The following is a 14,181-nucleotide window of genomic DNA, read 5'->3' on the forward strand; positions in this document are numbered from 1 at the left end:
GGAATTCTGCATGGAAGACCAACACCAGCAATGCAACAACGATGGATTTCCTGACGAGAGTACCTGTGGAACAAAAGGACCAAGTCCAAGAGTTACGATCAAGTCGGGAGTGGGCAGATGCCCAGGAAATGCCAGCTGTGGGTGCAAAGAAGCTGCCACCGGATGGTAGAAGCTGTGGATTCTGCAAGAACGACAAGGGCTAGAAACTTCCCCTTTGGAGGATGGATGTCCCACGTCGTGAAGAGTCGTGCAGAGGTGTTTCCGTGCAGAAAGACCGCAAACAAGCCTTGCTAGGTGCAAGGGTCGCGGTTATGGTTTTTGGATGCTGCTGTGGCCCAGGAGGGACCAGGATGTCGCCAATTGCGTGAGGAGACAGAGGGGGCGTCCAACAAGACCAAGAGCCCACTCAGAAGCAAGCAGCACCCGCAGAAGTGCCAGAACAGGCACTACGAAGTGGAGTGAACCGGAGCTCACCCGAAGTCACGAAAGAGGGTCCCACGATGCCGGAGGACAACTCAGGAGATCGTGCACTGCAGGTTAGAGTGCCGGGGACCCAGGCTTGGCTGTGCACAAAGGAAATCCTGGAAGAGTGCACAGGAGCCGGAGTAGCTGCAAAACACGCGGTTCCCAGCAATGCAGTCTAGCGTGGGGAGGCAAGGACTTACCTCCACCAAACTTGGACTGAAGAGTCACTGGACTGTGGGAGTCACTTGGACAGAGTTGCTGAGTTCAAGGGACCTCGCTCGTCGTGCTGAGAGGAGACCCAGAGGACCGGTGATGCAGTTCTTTGGTGCCTGCGGTTGCAGGGGGAAGATTCCGTCGACCCACAGGAGATTTCTTCAGAGCTTCTAGTGCAGAGAGGAGGCAGATTACCCCCACAGCATGCACCACCAGAAAAACAGTCGAGAAGGCGGCAGGATCAGCGTTACATGGTCGCAGTAGTCGTCTTTGCTACTTTGTTGCATTTTTGCAGGCTTCCAGCGCGGTCAGCAGTCGATTCCTTGGCAGAAGGTGAAGAGAGAGATGCAGAGGAACTCTGATGGGCTCTTGCATTCGTTATCTAAGGAATTCCCCAAAGCAGAGACCCTAAATAGCCAGTAAAGGAGGTTTGGCTACTTAGGAGAGATGATAGGCTAGCAACACCTGAAGGAGCCTATTTGAAGGAGTCTCTGATGTCACCTGCTGGCACTGGCCACTCAAAGCAGTCCAGTGTGCCAGCAGCACCTCTGTTTCCAAGATGGCAGAGGTCTGGAGCACACTGGAGGAGCTCCGGGCACCTCCCAGGGGAGGTGCAGGTCAGGGGAGTGGTCACTCCCCTTTCCTTTGTCCAGTTTCGCGCCAGAGCAGGGCTGAGGGATCCCTGAACCGGTGTAGACTGGCTTATGCAGAGATGGGCACCATCTGTGCCCATGAAAGCATTTCCAGAGGTTGGAGGAGGCTACTCCTCCCCAGCCCTGACACCTTTTTCGAAAGGGAGAGGGTGTAACACCCTCTCTCTGAGGAAGTCCTTTGTTCTGCCTTCCTGGGCCAAGCCTGGCTGGACCCCAGGAGGGCAGAAACCTGTCTGAGGGGTTGGCAGCAGCAGCAGCAGCAGCTGCAGTGAAACCCCGGGAAAGGTAGTTTGGCAGTCCCCGGGTCTGAGCTAGAGACTCAGGGGATCATGGAATTGTCTCCCCAATGCCAGAATGGCATTGGGGTGACAATTCCATGATCTTAGACATGTTACATGGCCATGTTTGGAGTTACCATTGTGACGCTATACATATGTCGTGATATATGTATAGTGCACGAGTGTAATGGTGTCCCCGCACTCACAAAGTCCGGGGAATTTGCCCTGAACAATGTGGGGGCACCCTGGCTAGTGCCAGGGTGCCCTCACACTAAGTAACTTTGCACCTAACCTTTACCAGGTAAAGGTTAGACATATAGGTGACTTATAAGTTACCTAAGTGCAGTGGTAAATGGCTGTGAAATAACGTGGAAGTTATTTCACTCAGGCTGCAAAGGCAGGACTGTGTCAGAATTGTCAGATCTCCCTATGGGTGGCACAAGAAATGCTGCAGCCCATAGGGATCTCCTGGAACCCCAATACCCTGGGTACCTAGTACTATATACGAGGGATTTATAAGGGTGTTCCAGTATGCCAATGTAAATTGGTGAAATTGGTCACTAGCCTGCTAGTGACAATTTGGAAAGAAATGAGAGAGCATAACCACTGAGGTTCTGAATAGCAGATCCTCAGTGAGACAGTTAGTCATAACACAGGTAACACATACAGGGCACACTTATGAGCACTGGGGCCCTGGCTGGCAGGGTCCCAGTGGCACATACAACTAAAACAACACATATACAGTGAAATATGGGGGTAACATGCCAGGCAAGATGGTACTTTCCTACAATAGCTATATCAATTATAATGTTTTTCAGTGGACGCCTTTTGCGAAGATCCACTCCACGGTTTGTGTTTATCTTTTTGTTACTTTTATCCCAGCGTTTTTTATAAGACGTGTGTGTCTGTTTGGTGGTATCTGTAGCAGATTTTGTTTTAAGTTATGGCTTACCAGGCCTTGTTCGCAAATTATCACGACCTATAGGTACACAGGTTTGAGAAATACTTTTAGGTAGCTCGTGTTTGTAAACCGCATCGGAATCGACGAGAGATGGTGTATTGCCAATGATGCTGCCTCCTCTTTAATGTTACTTAAAATCTTTGAGGATACCGTGGCAGAACTACCCGTTAATTTCACCCTTAGTCCAAGGCAGGGGCCTCCCTGTTTTCATTTTGATTTTGCTTTAGCACTTCAGACAAAACAACATTTGATGGGGTACTGTGTTATGGTTTATATGGCAGCAAAAAACAGTACTCCATGTTACTCAATCGTAACTGGGGTAACCATACTAAGTAGAAGACACATAGTGAGAATTTTACATTTATCTTGGGCTCCTCTTTGGGGAAACACTGCCTCAAGCTGATTTATGTTCTGTGCAGTTCAAAACGGAATCTTCTCCCGTTTGGTGGGTATTTTACCCATAATGGTATGAATAGTAACTGGACGAATAGCAGGCACAACAACATATGGTTGCTCAGCTTGAGCAGCCCTTGCTGGGGCAGTAGTTATTGTATGCATAACAAACTGCACTATACGTCAATACAGTCTAACTGAATGAGTACAGAAACCAAGCACTTCGCAGTTATTTAATGACCCTGCATTTGGAACTGGTGGGCAGCCAGCTAAGACTGGCCAGGTTGCCCATCATTATTGAGAGGCCCCAGTCTTACATGTTGGAGTGGATGTAGGAGGGCGCCTTGGTACCAGTTTTGATGTTCCTGATATGTTAATGGCATTTCAAAATATTCATAAGGTCTAAATGCAGCTGGAGCTGCTGCCTTAGTGTATGTATGAAATGTTTGTGTATTAGCATCAACAACTGGAATATTAGCCCAGGGATAAAAGACTTTTCATTTATAAGCTTCGTGTGACTCAACCATATAGGTAGCATCTCACCCCCACCATTGACAAGCCCATGTGCAGTTAAATGTGCCTTTACTGCCTGTCTGCAATTAACAGGAATATTTATTTGTTGTGCCATTTTTAGGTTTTGTCTGCACAGCGCTTGTGCTGTGCTTGTGAAATCTATTGTATTTAATATAAATCTTAAAAGGGACATGGATCCCTCCTTCCTTGCTTTTCTCCTGCATTCATTTGTTCCTGTGCTAGCCACTTACTTTTCCTCCTGTTTCTATTGGCTGTCACACTATTTTCTTCCATTTACCAATGCTTGTTCTTCGTGTATTTGCCTTTATCAGCATCCTGAGGTCCAAGTACTGTGTTTATCCGCTTTGGTTTCACCACTCGCCAGTACCCCAGTGCAATACACACTCACCAGTCCCCCCGAGGCAAAGGCAGGCACCCACTCTAGTGCTCCCTTTTGTTGCAAGGCCGGCGCTTGTCTTATAATGGCTCGACCTCGACTACAGCTGTTTACAGCAGGGCTAGCAGTTCAACTCTTTTGCCCGTTAGGAAACACTTTCGTTGGAAAATGACTGCTGGTCTCCTCAATGGCCCACAGAAAGTTTACTCGTGCAAGATGTGGCTGAAAACGCTTAAAAATGTAAGAAAGCCCACTGTCAGACAACCCCGAATTACATGATTTGCAGCAAACAAGTGATAACTGTTTTGATGTTTAAAAACACCAGTTTGTAAATAATTAACATTCTGTATTTTTATATTTTGAAAAGTTAATATCTGGAAGAGTCTTAAAAACTTATATTGGTTTGAGGAGGCAAACGCTCAATTTGACGAAGCTACCATTCAGATATGGCCACTAGGTTTGCACAGTCATGAATGTAGGTTTCTCTGCACAGTATAGCGCAGTAAATGGTCCTGCCCTCAAAGGACGGGGTGGCCCGGACAATGCAGAACGTTACTTTCCTTTCTTAAGAAAACTTGCATTTTTTGCGCCTATGAGGCTCCTCCAGGTAGTTAAGGGATAGCAGCACAGGCTCTGTGGCATCAGCAGTAATGGGTCTACGGATGCGAGGCTGCAGAAATTGAAAGTGACCCTCTCGGAAGCACAGACAATGGTCATGACTATACTGGTTGTTCACAAAGTAGAGCTGGTCGACTATCCACCCTGTCGGGGTTTTCAGGAAACATGGACATTGTGAATTCAGGCACTTATTCAGCCTTGCTAAAGGCGGTCAGTTATTCCTGCCTTAACTTCCCACTTAATTTTGTGCAGTTTTTCTATAGCACAGCTCTACCCGAAGGTATTGGAGCGCTTTACATGAGCACCAGTTATGTTACCCAAGGAAGGCAGAGGGAGATTAGGTGATTTGCCCAGATCCACAGGGTGTTGAGCCCACACAGAGACTCGAACCTGGTTCCCCAGCTCCACAGTTGGCAGCTCCGTCCTTTACGCCACATTAGGAAGAATGCCGATGCCCGACCCCTACCAAGAGCCTTCTCCCACTCAATTACCAGCCCTATGCTAACGGCGGAAATAGTTATTGAGGAAATATGTGGAATTCAGTAAAATATTTTTCATGAGATTTCATAAAACACTTGATCATGGTCATCTTGTACGTTGCTCTGTCACCACATTTTTTATTTTTTACATGCTGTTGACTGATTTAAAACAGAGACTTCAATACAAAAGACTTATCCGGAACCATTGCTTATCTATACAGAGTGCAATGCACCCTAGCACTGCAGAGATCAGGTACACTACTATCCTTCAATTAAAAGCAACTTATGAAGCTAGGGCCAGGCACTAGTTCTTCAGGGAGGAAGCTGATTGATATTTAATACTGTAATATGTTCTGTAAAAAGCATATATTCTTATGCTATTGTGTTATCACCAGATTCACACTATCAATGGCTCGTCAGGGGTAGGACGCGCCAATATAAAGTTTCACAAGTAGCACACTCCCTCTCCATCCTGCGGAGTATAGAACGGGGCTTGCGTGACAGCTTTCTGGCTGAAGGCCTGTGAAAGGAAAAACACCTCAGTGTTTGCTATAGGCTTTGCTTTCGTTCTGGGGCTGTGGGCGAACAGTACAAATACTGCACAGATGCCAGCACGTGACACAAGTGGGGGCTTTCGTGTGTTTTTTGTTTGTTTTTGTTTTGGGCGAAGATGGAAGCTCCTTTTGGAATGAACTGCCCCATTTTAGATCACTGCCGTGCCGTGCTGTCATTGGTGGACCATGATTCATGTTGCAGTTAGTGTGCTTGTAATGCATCACTGTTTTACGGTTTACAGACTAGGCGTTTCACACAGTGGAACAAACCTTGCTGTAGTGGTACAGCTGTGAGAGAGATCTGGTGAATGTGGGTATTTGTGCTGAATGCTTCACTTTTCAGAGTGCATCGCTAAGAACTGTCATTGGGTGCAAGTAAGCCGAACTCGTCCATCTAAATAAAGACAGATATTGCCTCTCTGTGATAGATTGCTTGGATTCTGGTAATTAAATAACCAGTTTCAAATTGTGCCTACCTTTAAACATTCTCGTAACAAAATTTCAATTACAATAAAAGTTAAATGTACTTTCAATAAAAGTATCTATGTTCAGATATTTTAAGGAGGAACTATCTGTTATTTATTATTTGTTTAAACAGCAGTACTTGTTCGAATGATAGAATGCGGTTAACCATAACAATTAATTTGTTTCTTTTGATGAGTAGTTATAATATAATAATAAATTGTATTTGTATAGCGCTTACTACCCCTACACACTACTCGGGAGCCAAATTAGTAGTCAGTCAACTGGTTATTGTAGTTAGTTGTGCATGGTCATCCCATGCATTCTGTGGTAGTGGTTGACATAGGTGTGATCATTATAGGGAGGCTAGGTGAGAGACCATTTTTAGCTGGAATTAATAGATATTGTTATGGTTTCTAAAGAGCTTTAAGACAGATAGGCATGAGATTGTTTTTTAGAGTAACAGAAGGTAGAAAGAAGCAGAGGGCGTTAAAAAAAAAAAAAAAAAAAAACATAAGTGATGGCCAATTTTTCATGCAGGATTTTAAAGGTTGTTTCAGGCTCAGGTGGAGAATTTTTGCATGCAAATTGTGGATGTAAACCTGTTGAAAGCTACTTCTCACAGTAAAAAAGGAAACACAAGAGACCACATTTAATGCTATGCTATAATAAAGTATTGTTAGTGTATGCTAATTATATGCACCATAAACAATATATATTACAAAAAATGTTATGTAAACACCCCACCAACTTAAAAATATAACAAGGCAATCAGTATAGACCGATTGCACTAACAATTAGCATATTACATGCCAGGTTTGTCACCCATTTAATGTCTGGTTTGGAAGATACTGTCCCCTTCATCTCCCCCATGAGCACCCCCACAGAATGGATGTGTCTGGGGTCACACTCCGGTCCACTCCACTCTGTGCCTCTCTACTCTGCACCGCTCTACATTATGCCAATCCACCCTCCTCCACACACCCCAGTCTAGGCCACTTCACTCTACTCAGTTCCACTCTATTCCACGCTGCATTCTATGGCCTTGTACTGCATGCCAATTTTCTGCACTCTACTCCATTTTACTCCAATACTCTGTGACACTTTACCCTGCACCACTCCACGCCACTTCACTCTACTCTGAAACAATCTACTCTAGGCCACTGCACTCTGCCATTTCACTCTACCCCACTCAATGCCACTGCACTCTACTCCTCAACGCATTCTACTCTACACCTTGGTAATATACTCCACTCTTTGCCACTGTACTCTACTTCAATGCACTCTACACCACTCTACACTACTGCACTCTGACACTCTGCTCTGCAACAGTGCACTTTCTGACACTGAACTCTATACCACTCTACTGTACACCACTGCAACCTCTGCTACTGAACTCTATGCCACCGTACTCTACACTACTGAACTCTACGCCATCAGTCACCATGCATTGAGTTACTTTCACCCTGCACTCACACACGTATCAGCCTTCATTTATGCACCACTAACCCTGCACAGAGAGCACTCCCACCATTGTCCATGCACTCATACATAGCTCCCACAGCACTTAATTTATTATTAATCCCCTAGGAGAAACCTAATGCATTTACCAACGCTTGTTACTGAATGGAATTTACAAGAAAGGCAACAGTATAGTGAGATAATCCTTTCAAAGTGCCAAGCTTGAACACCCTAAAGGCATAAATAGTTGCTTTCTATGAAGCTGAGGAGGATGAATCATTTTCACCAAGGTCTTCTCTGTGTAGAGGGAAAAAGGGAGCCTTGGGTACACGTGAGAAAACTACTCAGGAAGCCCATTAAATAAATAGCTAACCTAAAACATTAGTGGCGCTGTGTTATACTGTTCCTACAAATATAGCAGGACCAATTATTAGACCAACACAAACTTCATAATATAGAGACTTGGTCCACATATATCACCAGTAAGTGTTAGTGTGTTTCAGTTGGCTCACAGTACCACATCCAGACCCCACAACTGACCAGGTTAATAGATGTTATCCCAAGCTTGAACATGACACTCTCATTTCCAAGGAATCTGTGTAAACAGAACTAACCCTATCGTTTGGTCAATCTTGCATGCCCAAGTTACTCACAAGAAAGATACGAAAATGCATTTTCAACCATTGATGGTATTTTTGTAAAGAAAGCATGAACTGTGATTATTAGAAATATAAGATGCTATTGTAGTCAGCATTATTAGAATGGTAAGCAATATGAACAATTCAACCATGTTAATTCTTGCTAATATTTGCGTACTCCGATCTGTATCTAGTACTACCCTTCTGCCAGATCATTTGGGATGGTCTAACCCCCATACTTGGTCTTAGATGTAAGGAAGCCAGTCTGAATGTACAGGTTACCTTCCTTAGCAGGATGGAGGTCACAGTCAGCAGGGCTGCTTCTCAGTGACAGTGGATCCATAATAATCCCAACTCAAATTGATCCTTTCACTGAGCATTTGCACAGAAGCTGTTTATATAATATAGTACCATTCTTATTGCACTGTGGCACGCAGAACAACTTCTTAGGTTTTTCTCAGGGAAAACAAGGTGTCGCCTTACAGGGACTGAAGGAAAGGAAAACAATGGCATTGTGTTCTTAGTGTATGGCCATGGTATTAACTCTACTAACTGGAGTGCTAAGGAGTAGAGAGGTGGCTGCGGTTGATTGCAGGGCACTACGACTTCAAGCAGCTGTATGAAAATGGCTCCCTGTTGCAGTTATCCCCCACGTTTTGCCTGATATTAATGCTGACTTGACTGAAAAGTGTGCTGGCACCCTGCTAACCAGGCCCCAGCACCAGTGTTCTTTCACTAAAAATGGCACACCCCTGGCACACAGATAAGTCCCTTGTAAAAGGTACCAGTGGTACCAAGGGCCCTGTGACCAGGGAAGATCCCTGGGGCTGCAACATGTGTTGTGCCACCCTAAGGGACCCTTCACCTTACACACGCACATCTTAGAAGATCCCACCTGTATTTTACCCAATCCTTCAATGCAGGACTGACTGGTCTGTGCCAGCCTATCACTGAGATGAGTTTCTGACCCCCTGGGGTGAGAGCCTTTGTGCTCTCCGAGGCCAGAAACAAAGCCTGCACTGGGTGGAGGTGCTTAACATCTCCCCCCTGCAGGAACTGTAACACCTAGCAGTGAACCTCAAAGGCTCAGGCTTCGTGTTACAATGCCCCAGGGCACTCCAGCTAGTGGAGATGCCCGCCCCCTGGACACAGCCTCCACTTTTGGCGGCAAGTCCAGAGGAGATAATGAGAAAAACAAGGAGGAGTCACCTACCAGTCAGGACAAGCCCCTAAGGTGCCCTGAGCTGAGGTGTCCCCTGCCTTTAGAAATCCTCCATCTTGGTTTTGGAGGATTTCCCCAATAGGAATAGGGATGTGCCCCCCTCTCCTCAGGGAGGAGGCACAAAAAGGGTGTAGCCACCCTCCAGAACAGTAGTCATTGGCTACTGCCCCCCCAGACCTATACACACCCCTAAATTGAATATTTAGGGGTGACCCTGAACCCAGGAAATCAGATACCTGCAACCTGAAGAAAGAAGAAGGACTGCTGACCTGAAAGCCCTGCTGTGAGAAAGTAGCCTCTTTCCAGCCTTGTTACCCCCACTTTTGGCCTGTTTGTGAGTGTATGTCAGGGTGTTTTCACCGTCTCACTGGGATCCTGCTAGCCAGGGCCCAGTGCTCATAGGGAAAACACTATGTTTTCAGTATGTTTGTTATGTGTCACTGGGACCCTGCTAGTCAGGACCCCAGTGCTCATAAGTTTGTGGCCTATATGTATGTGTTCCCTGTGTGGTGCCTAACTGTCTCACTGAGGCTCTGCTAACCAGAACCTCAGTGGTTATGCTCTCTCATTTCTTTCAAATTGTCACTAACAGGCTAGTGACCAATTTTACCAATTTACATTGGCTTACCTGGTAAAGGTTAGGTGCAAAGTTACTTAGTGTGAGGGCACCCTGGCACTAGCCAAGGTGCCCCCACATTGTTCAGGGCCAATTCCCCGGACTTTGTGAGTGCGGGGACACCATTACACGCGTGCACTACATATAGGTCACTACCTATATGTAGCTTCACAATGGTAACTCCGAATATGGCCATGTAACATGTCTATGATCATGGAATTGCCCCCTCTATGCCATCCTGGCATAGTTGGCACAATCCCATGCCAAACTGCCTTTCCTGGGGTTTCACTGCAGCTGCTGCTGCTGCCAACCCCTCAGACAGGCTTCTGCCCTCCTGGGGTCCAGCCAGGCCTGGCCCAGGATGGCAGAACAAAGGACTTCCTCTGAGAACGGTGTTACACCCTCTCCCGTTGGAAAATGGTGTGAAGGCAGGGGAGGAGTAGCCTCCCCCAGCCTCTGGAAATGCTTTCATGGGCACACATGGTGCCCATTTCTGCATAAGCCAGTCTACACCGGTTCAGGGACCCCTTCGCCCTGCTCTGGCGCGAAACTGGACAAAGGAAAGGGGAGTGACCACTCCCCTGACCTGTACCTCCCCTGGGAGGTGCCCAGAGCTCCTCCAGTGTGCTCCAGACCTCTGCCATCTTGGAAACAGAGGTGCTGCTGGCACACTGGACTGCTCTGAGTGGCCAGTGCCATCAGGTGACGTCAGAGACTCCTTCTGATAGGCTCCTTCAGGTGTTGCTAGCCTATCCTCTCTCCTAGGTAGCCAAACCCTCTTTTCTGGCTATTTAGGGTCTCTATCTCTTGGGATTCCTTAGATAACGAATGCAAGAGCTCATCCGAGTTCCTCTGCATCTCTCTCTCTTCAACTTCTGCCAAGGAATCGACTGCTGACCGCGCTGGAAGCCCTGCAAAACTGCAACATAGTAGCAAAGACGACTACTGCAACTCTGTAACGCTGATCCAGCCGCCTTCTCGACTGCTTTCCTGGTGGTGCATGTTGTGGGGATAGTCTGCCTCCTCTCTGCACTAGAATCTCCGAAGAAATCTCCTGTGGGTCGACGGAATCGTCCCCCTGCAACCGCAGGCACCAAAGAACTGCATCACCGGTCCCCTGGGTCTCCTCTCAGCACGACGAGCGAGGTCCCTTGAATCCAGCAACTCTGTCCCAGTGACTCCCACAGTCCAGTGACTCTTCAGTCCAAGTTTGGTGGAGGTAAGTCCTTGCCTCACCACGCCAGACTGCATTGCTGGGAACCGTGACTTTTGCAGCTACTCCGGCCTCCGTGCACTTCCGGCGGAAATCCTTCGTGCACAGTCCAGCCTGGGTCCACGGCACTCTAACCTGCATTGCACGACCTCCTAAGTTGTTCTCTGGTGACGTGGGACTTCTTTGTGCGACTTCGGGTGAGCACCGTTTCACGCATCCTCGTAGTGCCTGTTTCTGGCACTTCTGCGGGTGCTGCCTGCTGCTGAGAGGGCTCCTTGTCTTGCTCGACGCCCCCTCTGTCCCCTGACGCAATTGGCGACATCCTGGTCCCTCCTGGGCCACAGCAGCATCCAAAAACCCTTACCGCACGATTTGCAGCTAGCAAGGCTTGTTGGCGGTCTTTCGGCGGGAAAACACTTCTGCACGACTCTCCACGGCGTGAGGGATCCGTCCTCCAAAGGGGAAGTCTCTAGCCCTTGTCGTTTCTGCAGAAACCGAAGCTTCTACTGTCCAGTAGCTGCCTCTTTGCACCCACAGCTGGCATTTCCTGGGCATCTGCCCATCTCCGACTTGCTTGTGACTTTTGGACTTGGTCCCCTTGTTCCACAGGTACCCTCGACTGGAAATCCATCGTTGTTGCATTGCTGGTTTGTATCTTTCCTGCAGAATTCCCCTATCACGACTTCTATGTCCTTTGGGGAACTTTAGTGCACTTTGCACTCACTTTTCAGGGTCTTGGGGTGGGCTATTTTTCTAACCCTTACTATTTTCTAATAGTCCCAGCGACCCTCTACAAGGTCACATAGGTTTGGGGTCCATTCGTGGTTCGCATTCCACTTTTGGAGTATATGGTTTGTGTTGCCCCTATCCCTATGTGTCCCCATTGCATCCTATTGTAACTATACATTGTTTGCACTGTTTTCTAATACTATTACTGCATATTTTGGTATTGTGTACATATATCTTGTGTATATTTGCTATCCTCATACTGAGGGTACACTCTGAGATACTTTGGCATATTGTCATAAAAATAAAGTACCTTTATTTTTAGTATATCTGTGTATTGTGTTTTCTTATGATATTGTGCATATGACACTAGTGGTACTGTAGGAGCTTCACTCGTCTCCTAGTTCAGCCTAAGCTGCTCTGCTAAGCTACCATTATCTATCAGCCTATGCTGCTAGACACCCTATATACTAATAAGGGATAACTGGGCCTGGTGCAAGGTGCAAGTACCCCTTGGTACTCACTACAAGCCAGTCCAGCCTCCTACACCTGCAGAGACAACGGAGACGACAACTGACTTGGACCCAGCCCTACCGGCCTGTCTCCAGACTCAAAGAACCTGCACAGTGACACATCCAGTGGGACCAGCGACCGCTGAGGACTCAGAAGACTGCCCTACACCTGAAGGACCAAGAAACTCCAGAGAACAGCGGCACTGTTCATAAACTGCAACAACTTTGCAACAAAGAAGCAACTTTTAAAGAGACTCTCACTTTCCACCAGAATCGCTGAGACTTCACACTCTGCACCCAACGCCCCCGGCTCAAGTTCAGGAGAACCAGCTCTGCAGAGAGGACTCCCAGACGACTCCAACGATGTGGACACCCTGAGTCGACCCCCCCGCACCCTCACAGCGACACCTGCAGAGAAGATCCAGAGGCTCCCCCTGACCACAACTGCCTGGTAACAAAGGAACCCGACGCCTGGACCAAGCACTGCACCCACAGCCCCCAGGACCGAGAGTAACCACCTACCATTGCACCCCCCCCCCCCCCGGTGCTCTACAAAACCCCCCTGGTCTGCTCCCCAAGGACACAGGTACTTGCAGACTGGAACTGGAGTACCTGTGTTCTTCATAGGCGCCTGTGTGCTTTGGGCCCTCCTTTGACCTCTGCACCTGACCGGCCCTGTGTTACTGGTGCAGTGACTTTGGGATTGCCTTGAACCCCCAACGGTGGGCTGCCTATACCACCCTGGTCTGCTCCCCGAGGACACAGGTACTTGCAGACTAGAACTGGAGTACCCGTGTTCTTCATAGGCGCCTGTGTGCTTTGGGCCCTGCTTTGACCTCTCCACCTGACCGGCCCTGTGTTGCTGGTGCAGTGACTTTGGGATTGCCTTGAACCCCCAACGGTGGGCTGCCTATGCCCAGGAGACTGACTGTGTAAGTGCTTTACTTTCTTGCAAAAACCGAACTTAACTTCCCAGGAACTGCTGATTTTTGCACTGTGTCCACTTTTAAAATAGCTTATTGCCATTTTAACCAAAACTGTGTGTACTATTTTTAAATCCAAGTTTTATACTTACCTATGTGAAGTACCTTGCATTTTATGTACCCCAAGTTTTGAATCTTGTGGTTCTAAAATAAATTAAGAAAATATATTTTTTCTATATAAAACCTATTGGCCTGGAGTAAGTCTTTGAGTGTGTGTTCCTCATTTTGTGCCTGTGTGTGTGCACAACAAATGCTTACACTACCCTCTGATAAGCCTACTGCTCGACCACACTACCACAAAATAGAGCATTATAATTATCAAATGTTGCCACTATCGAGCTCTAAGGGTCTTTGAGATAGTATATACAGAGCCAGCTTCCTACAGCAGCCCTTTGAAAATGGGACCGCCCACTGTGCAGCAGCGCTCAGAGCTGTTACCTTCAAAATCATTAATCCGTTCCTGCAGTGCAGGAGTGCTAAGGAGTAGAGAGGTAGCTCTGTGTGACAGCAGGGCACTACAACTTCCAGCAGCCCTTTGATAATGAGACCACTCACAGTTCTTCAGCAACCAGAGATGCTACCTTCAAAATCATCAAGCCGCTCCCGCAGTCGGGAGTGTTAAGGATTAGAGAGGTGGGTGCAGGTAACAGCGGGGCACTACAATTTCCAGCAGCTCTTTGGTAACGGCACCGTGCACTGTGCAGCAGCGCCCACAGGCACTAACTTCAAAATCATCAAGCTGCTTCTGCAGCACAGAATTGCTAAGGAGTAGAGAGGTGGCTGTGGGTGAAGGCGGGGCACTACAACTTCCAGCAGCCCTTAGG

At 47.4% G+C, this 14,181-nt stretch overlaps 1 protein-coding gene across 1 annotated transcript in view; it reads left to right on the plus strand.

Moving 5' to 3' along the window:
- The window catches only part of SCYL1 (SCY1 like pseudokinase 1), a 1,332,837-nt gene that overhangs the window by 325,950 nt on the left and 992,706 nt on the right, over positions 1-14,181 (plus strand). The gene's annotated exons all lie outside the window — the stretch shown is intronic.

This window comes from Pleurodeles waltl, chromosome 9 (genome assembly GCF_031143425.1).
Source record: "Pleurodeles waltl isolate 20211129_DDA chromosome 9, aPleWal1.hap1.20221129, whole genome shotgun sequence".
Lineage (NCBI taxonomy): Eukaryota > Metazoa > Chordata > Amphibia > Caudata > Salamandridae > Pleurodeles > Pleurodeles waltl.